Source organism: Amaranthus tricolor, chromosome 1 (genome assembly GCF_026212465.1).
Source record: "Amaranthus tricolor cultivar Red isolate AtriRed21 chromosome 1, ASM2621246v1, whole genome shotgun sequence".
In the NCBI taxonomy this organism is placed as follows: Eukaryota; Viridiplantae; Streptophyta; class Magnoliopsida; order Caryophyllales; family Amaranthaceae; genus Amaranthus; species Amaranthus tricolor.
Window position 1 is genome coordinate 6,826,349 of NC_080047.1, and position 7,794 is coordinate 6,834,142.

A 7,794-nucleotide genomic window follows, 5' to 3' on the forward strand; every position below is an offset into this window, starting at 1 on the left:
ATAATTCCTCCTATTCACCTTAAGTGTCTCATTTTCTTATTTTGTCAAGTCACCTTAAATGTCTCATTTCTATTTTAGGTGTGTTAACTTTACCAATTTACCCTTACTTAACCTACCCTTTTCATATCTTTACACCTACTAACTCCACTTCCATTTTACCCCTATTAAAATTAAAAAACACTGCACTTTTGTCTTTCAAATGTAGTCTCATTTGAGCACCTAAAAAATGGTAAAAAATCAAATGAGACACATTGAGCGAATAAAAGGGAGTAATAATAAACTTAAAGATGATTGGTTGGTTGGTAACATTAGACTTCTACATAATATGTATTTCTATCTATTACCTATCTATCTATCTATCTATCTATTATTATTATTATTACTATTATTATTATTATTATTACTACGGCCTCTCTCTTGAGAGACTATATTTTCTAAAGACGGTTTTCAAAAGCTCAATCCATTATGTTAATTTAAAAAAAAAACTGATGCGCACGTGTATTTGAGGTTATAAGATAATATATATGTGGTTATAACAACATATATTTGTGGTTATAACATATTATATTTGGGGTTACAACATAATATATAGTTCGGTATATAATGATTTGTGTTTGAGGGTATAGTATTTTTATAACACTAAATATATTTTATTATAACCCCAAATGTATGTTGTTTTAACCCCATATATATTATATTATTACTTCAAATATACATTGTTACAACTCTAAATATATTATATTATAACCTTAAATGTAACACCGAAATTTCCTTCCGCATTAAATATATTATGTTATAACCACAAATATATGTTGTTATAGCCCCATATATATTATGTTATAACCTCAAATATATATTGTTAAAACTTCAAATATATTATGTTATAACCTCAAATATATATATTGTTAAAACTTCAAATATATTATGTTATAATCCAAAATAAATTATGTTATAAACCTCAAATATAATACCAAATAAATGTTCTTATAATCCCAAATATATTATCTGACTTTTCATATTACACTTACATGCGCGCATTAGTTTTTTTCTTAAAATTAAAGGCGTGGCTTTTGAGAACTGTCTCAAGTAAAAATTGTTATTATTATTATTATTATTATTATAAAAAATGAACAAAAAATTCTACTGTTCATAAATGCATCTAATGAACAGTGAGCTTCTTCTCTTCGACACGTCAACCTGCTTTCCCGCAGATGCTTCCACGCCTAGCCTCAACTTCTTTCCCCTGCTCCTTCAACTGCTCTCATCCCATCAGTTCATTCAACATCTTTGCTGTTATTCATGTCCTCCTTTCCCTCTTTCTCGGTCTCTTTCTCTTCTTTTGATCCTTCATTTGCTTTTCAACTGCTCATCTCCTTCATTTGTTGTCATTCATTTCTTCTTCGCTGAGTTTCAGGTAATTGAAAACTTTCACATCCCTCTCTGCTCTTCCCTCTCTGATTCATACTAATCCTGAATGCTCTTCGGGATTTAGGGTTTTCATTTGGGATGAAAAAACGGGTTTTCATTTTTTCCCGAGGCTCAATCTTATACTTGCTAACAAGATTTTCCTTCTTACTCATCCTGGTGCTCAAGATATTGAGAAAGTTCAGCTCAAAGATGAGGTTTTATCTTCCATTAAATCTGTTTGTAAGTTTACTTTATTAGGTTTTTTAAAAAAATTCTAAAATTTTTACTTAATTTCATCATTATTGAACTGTTATTATAGAGTACTATTATTCTGTTCTATAGTTATTTATCCATTTATTTCATAGAAATATTAAATGTTTCTCATAAATTCAACAGGTATAAAATACAAGAACGTAATGGAAAGTTAGAAACATTCACTCCCCAACAGAACCACCACCCGGGAAAAGTGATCAGCAATTAAAACCAGAAAAAACAGTCACGTGTCAACCATGTGATCATAACTCAACGGTATTGAACATATTACCTCCCGGTCACGCGCCGCCACGGAGTCCTGCGATATTGTCGGAGCTACAACGTTCATCGACGAACAAAACAGTTCTATTTGTAAAGTTAAGCCTAATTTATCTTTTTGATCAATTGATGATGATATTTTAAATTTAAAATTAATTTACAATTCACATGGCCAATATGATAGAGACAGTTCTAACTTCTAACGGTAGTCTTCCATAGATTCTTAGGTTAGTAATAGGATTTGAAAGATAATTTAGATTACCGTGTCTTCTTTGCTTTTAGATAATATGTTGATGTGCAATTTAATTGATGTTGATGATTGATGTTTGTCTAATGTTGATAATAATGTCTGTAATTTGTGGATTCAGTAAAAGGAAAGATGTTTTTGAATTGGTGTTGATGATTGGTGTTTGTCTAATGTTGATAATAATGTTTGTAATTTGCGAATTCAGTACAAGGAAAGTTGTTTTTGAATTCGGATGATTTTTTCAAGCTACAGTTAATATCGTGAGAATTCGGATGAAAAAACGGGTTTTCATTTTCAAGCTAGAATATCCGTTTCACCTCTAAATGGAGCAAATGAGAATCATCAAAATGACCTTGCATTGTCTTTTCGAATTGACCAAAATATTTAAGAAACAGCTAAATGGAGCCAGTCACAATGGACTTGCCTCGCAACTCTTTATGTATGCAACTCATTAAGTTATGTGAAGCTGATATTCACATGTTTTCTGTCTATTTGGTGACTTTGATGCTTATGAAATATTTATGTATCCATAATTACCTTTGCGACAATCTTCTGCTTCTTATATTTGTAAGGAGATGTGAATCTTTCAATAGTGCAGCCGTAGGTATATAAGTATATGTCTATAGTGCAAGTATACAACTATTTTTAGGATAAAATTGCTTTTTTGCATCTCACTATTGAACTACAAACTTATTACAGTTATGCGATGCAAATACGCAATTTCTTAGTAAATCCAAACTTCAAGATGCTATGGTATCTCACTATTTTTTGTTCTATTATGCGCCTTCTATTTGTAGATTTTTGGTGCTCTTGTGATCGTTTTCTGATGTATTTGTGCATTGAGCAAAAATCAGGTTACTTTCTGAAGTATTTGTTTTTTTTGTATCTCACAGGTGGCGTGGTGTTAAACTGTTTGCCTTTGAGAATGCTAAGCATAAAACCTATGTTGATTTGAAGGTAAGAGGCCTGTTTGTTGTAGACATAAAAGTAGTTCACTCAATCGCTATCTTCCTGACACGATGTTCTTGTTCCTTTTTCTTATTTTGAGAATACCCAGGTCCTAACCCTACTGATACTGTTAATTGGGTCTTTTGAATTTTGTTAGGTATTGGGTCAAGGAGAAAGAGTATTTTTGTTCTTAAGCACATTGATGTTTATACTTTTGGTTTTTCTCTTCACTTTTGTTCATTCCTTTTACTATTTGCTTAATTGGTTATGTGTTAATTTGGTTGCTAATAGTTGTATTTGATTGCTAATTGATTGAGAAGGAAGAGTATTAATGATTCTTTTATGTTGGGTCATTGTGTTTCCCTTCAAAATTTTGTTTATTACAAAGTTGGGTTTAAGAGGAAATTCTTGGTGAATATTAGTATAATTTTGGGTTATTGTGGAGTAATTTTGTTGCCTTGGTGATTAATTGGGTCTTTTGAATTTTGTTGGGTGTTGGGTTAAGGAGAAAGAATATTTTTGGTCTTAAGAACATTGATGTTTATGTTTTTGGTATTTCTCTACACTTTTGTTCATAATATCCTAATGACATGTGAGCTTGATTATTGTCAGCTGATTTGTGATTAGGATATGAAGTTACTTAGTTTCATTTGATTTGGTGGGAAATGGTGATTGAATGTGTTTGCAGTTGCAATTTCATATTCCTTTTGGGATGATGATGTTGATAATGATGACAACTTTGAGCTTAAAATTTCAAAACTGCCAAAGAAAGAAAGCGATAGACCGACAAAACAAAAGGTGTTACCGAAGGCAGCAGTGACTTGATACAACAGGCACAAGGTAACATTACTATAATACATGTTCTATTTCTGAGGGCTTGTTGCAGTTCATGAATCGCATGCCTATCCATTCTATTGCATTCGAAGAACGATTGGGTTTCACGATCTTGTTTGCCAATAGCGTGATTGTTTAACAATGTAAAATCTTTTAGTTCGTTTATTCAAGAATTTGGGAGTTTTTTCCATTCTTGAACATTCATAAGTTTATTTTATTTTTTCCATTGATTGATCTTTGAGTTCGTTTATTCAGAAATTTGTAATTTTTTGTGCATCTAGATGAATGTTGGTAGCTGATAATGATCTATATTACTATTTTAATGGTTATTATGCTTTACAATGGGCTTCTCTCAATAATTTTCCCGTTATTTTAATGAGTTCGTCAAAGATTCATTTTTTAGATCGAAGATGAAATAGTAATAAAGTTATGTTTATTGAAAGAGGAACGATATGGGTTTAGTAAGATTTACCGCCTTTTTTTGGATGTTTGATTGTCTAAAAGGGTTATTAAAAATGTTGCTTAATTTTGATGACCTTGCATATGTCATGCCTTTGTTTGTGTAAATTACAAGTTGATTCTATAGTTGATTGTGATTTTTATGGTGCTAATTTGTGATATGTCTTGATTGGTTAAGTTTATTGCTATTACAAAATTTTCAAGGTTGTTTATATTGAGTTATAATGGGAGTTATTTTTTGGCAATATAATTGGAAATGAGGTGGTTGAATTAGTTTTTTTAATTGCAAATGGTGTGCCTATTGGTAATCTAATTCATGCCTTTTTTTGCTTTGGAATTGGTTAAAGCATGGCGGTGATGTGAATGCCACGGACCTTAGCCAGCAGACTGCACTGCATTGGGATGCCGTGAGAGGTTCCATTGCAGTTGCTGACCTGTTGTTGCAGAATGAAGCTCGTGTTGAGGCTGGAGATGCTAATGGGTACAGGGTAATTGGTTTTGTGAATTGAATAGCGCATATATTTTTGTAACATTTAATAGTGCCATATGAGTAGGATTTCCCGACTTGGTTTCTATATGCTCTTTGTTGTTTATAAAGATTTGGTAACCTTGGAAACTTATTGCAATAAAATATGCTGGCTTACGTTTTGCTAGATTATGAATCATTAGTGCCACTCCTTTTAGCCTTTCTTTATGAAGGTTTCTGCATTTCACATGAAATTCATGTTGCTGCTCAATATGGACAAGCAGCCTTCTTGAACCACATTATTTCAAAATACAATGCTGATTTTGATGCACCTGATAATGATGGAAGGAGCCCATTGCATTGGTATGCTTGAGGCACATATTTGGGAGTATATTTAACATAATATGTCAATGCTTAAGATTTTCCATTTTCTGTGTCGATTTACTTGATGTGTATGACATCATTAGGATCAATGCATATCAGGCATGATTGTGCATGATTGTTGCAAATGCATGTAATGTATGGTTTGGCATTATTATTTGGGGGATGCTGGTAGCCTGGTACCAGCTTTTAAATGTTAAAGCTGATGAATATTTAATTGCGTAGGGACTTGTCTTAATACACATTGTTCTAACTAGGAAAAAATCCATTGACCTTGCTAAACATACCCGATGTTAACTCAGAACTTGTACCGACTTAGGCGACTACTGTCAGCTTTGGAAATTTTTAATCTCTTGGAAGTTGTCTCATATACTGTATATCTTACACTTCTGCTTCATCTCTGTGTAGCTGATAGTCTATACTCTTTAGTTTGGTTATTGATGAACAAGATCCAATATGTGCACCTTCCAGTATCATTATCAGTTGCCCTAAGACTTAGGTGGAGCTGGGGGTTAGATGCATGTAATTGTATCTATAGGTCATAAACTTGCCAGTGCATTATTATCATACTCAACGTATTCTGCTCATAGAAAACTATAGTAAGGGTCTGAGGGGAAAGAACGACGTCGGCTCATATCCATAGAGGAGAGTGCGGTCAAAGAATCTCTCGGCGCAAGAAAGGTCTTTAAAGAGAGAAACCTACAACTTACAAATAGAATAAATAGAATACGTACAAATAACTAAAAATAAAGATAAAAGTGAAGGAGGTAAAGAGCGATAATAAAGGCAATGAACAATAACAAATGCTGGGTAAAAGGGACGGGTTTATCTAAGACGTGGAAAAGGCGCCGCCAACTATCCCTATTTCTGGTTAAATCTTTGGAGAGGTGAAGTTCATGCATGTCATTTTTAATCTATTCCTCCCACGTTCTCCCAACTCTTCTTCGGCTTCTCTTGCCCTACACTATGATGCATTCGATCTTTCTTACTGGGGCGTCATATATTTTTCTCTGCACATGCCTAAACTATCTCAACCTGGTTTCTTCTCCCTTGCACGTACCTATCAAAATATTTCATTGACCCTTTGATGGAGAAAATCTATGATCCCGACACTTTGGAATCTAAAAGAAGAGAAAAGAGTTGCATAGGCATCTGGTTTCGTTCTTTGGAAGTGAAAGTTGTTATTTCTTTTTAAATTCTCTTACGTATTGTCGGAAATAGATGAAAGCTCCATTTCTGTGCATTGCCGATATAATCTCGCAACATACTAGATTAATGGCTGTAGTTTTTTAGGTTCTTGAATTTAAAGAAAATACCAAAGTTTTTAAATATTTTAAGGGTCAGAATTTAGGTAAATGTAAATCAGAATAACTTTTTGAGGGTTTGGGTAGTTTCAATTTTTTGGTAAATATTCTATATTAGAGTTCATCACAAGGCAAAGTAAATTGTTTACTCTTCACATTTTGATTTGGCAGTAGGTATTTTTTTTTAAATAAAAAATTGGAATTAAGGGTTATATTTTTGTTGTTTTAAATTGTTGTGCACTTAGGGTTTATAGATTGGGAATTTTTATTTTGTGCTTTGATTTTTTGAGGATTAATTTGTTGAGAAGCTTAAACTTTGTTCTTTTTAGTATTAATTTTTTAGGATTTTTATTTTGTTCTTTTTTTGGATAAATTGTTTTAATTTGTAAGTGATGTTTATATGGTTAATTTGAATGATAATATGGTTCCTGTAGGCATGTTGTTGGCACTAATTTGGCTTTGGCGTTGTAGCCGTTGAAGCAACTTGGAGGACATAATTTTCAGACAATGACATCATCAGCATTTGCATCAGCTGAATTACTATCTTGTTTCACAAATTTGGATCAAAGCATACTTGAAAAATCAGAAGAGTAATTCGATTGATAAACAATAATCACACCATTCCCAATCACAGAAACTAATATTATTGAATGCTTTCACTAATTGGTTAAGCATTCAGGAGATCTCTTTCCGACCCTTCCTCCAAAGATCAGCTTGTTGTCGTCTGCTGTTGGACAAAGCTTATCCTCTTTGATCACTAAGAATGCATTTTTATCTTTCATTACAACAATTGTTTATTTTTAAATATTTTTTGTTTTTTAAATGGGATACACTTTTTAAAGTGGTATAGTCTGATATTGAATATGTATAAAAATAGTTAATTGTTTCAAAAGAATGTATCATGTAAATTGTTTCTCTTGCTAATTAGTGTTTATCTATTGTAAAGGGTAGTCGCTTTTATCATGGGCTATTGTGTGCATAACATCAGGATATTCATCAAAAATTGATTTACTATCATGGAATTCCATAGGATAACGTTACTGTCTGTTACTATTTATACTTCTTTAACCCTTAAATCCTTCACACATTTATAACACATTGACATTTTAATATTTTCATTTGTATTATTGTTAATAGAATTGTATAAAAATACGTTATAAAATTCAATAAGTTAATTTATATACGCGGCTCCAACTGAATATAAAAATCACTTGTAA

General features: G+C 32.1%; 1 long non-coding RNA gene across 8 annotated transcripts; it reads left to right on the forward strand.

Annotated features, from left to right (window-relative positions):
- The first annotated feature begins 1,162 nt into the window (after positions 1–1,162).
- On the forward strand, positions 1,163–7,537 carry LOC130812997 (uncharacterized). 8 transcript variants are annotated; one of them, XR_009042165.1, is made up of 6 exons: positions 1,170–1,647; positions 1,804–2,036; positions 3,079–3,142; positions 3,822–3,973; positions 4,774–4,914; positions 7,012–7,537. It is a non-coding gene; the product is annotated as an uncharacterized LOC130812997 (long non-coding RNA). The 8 variants fall into 8 exon arrangements; XR_009042163.1 differs by having other exon boundaries at positions 1,804–3,142; XR_009042164.1 differs by having other exon boundaries at positions 3,079–3,973.
- The last annotated feature ends 257 nt before the right edge of the window (positions 7,538–7,794 follow it).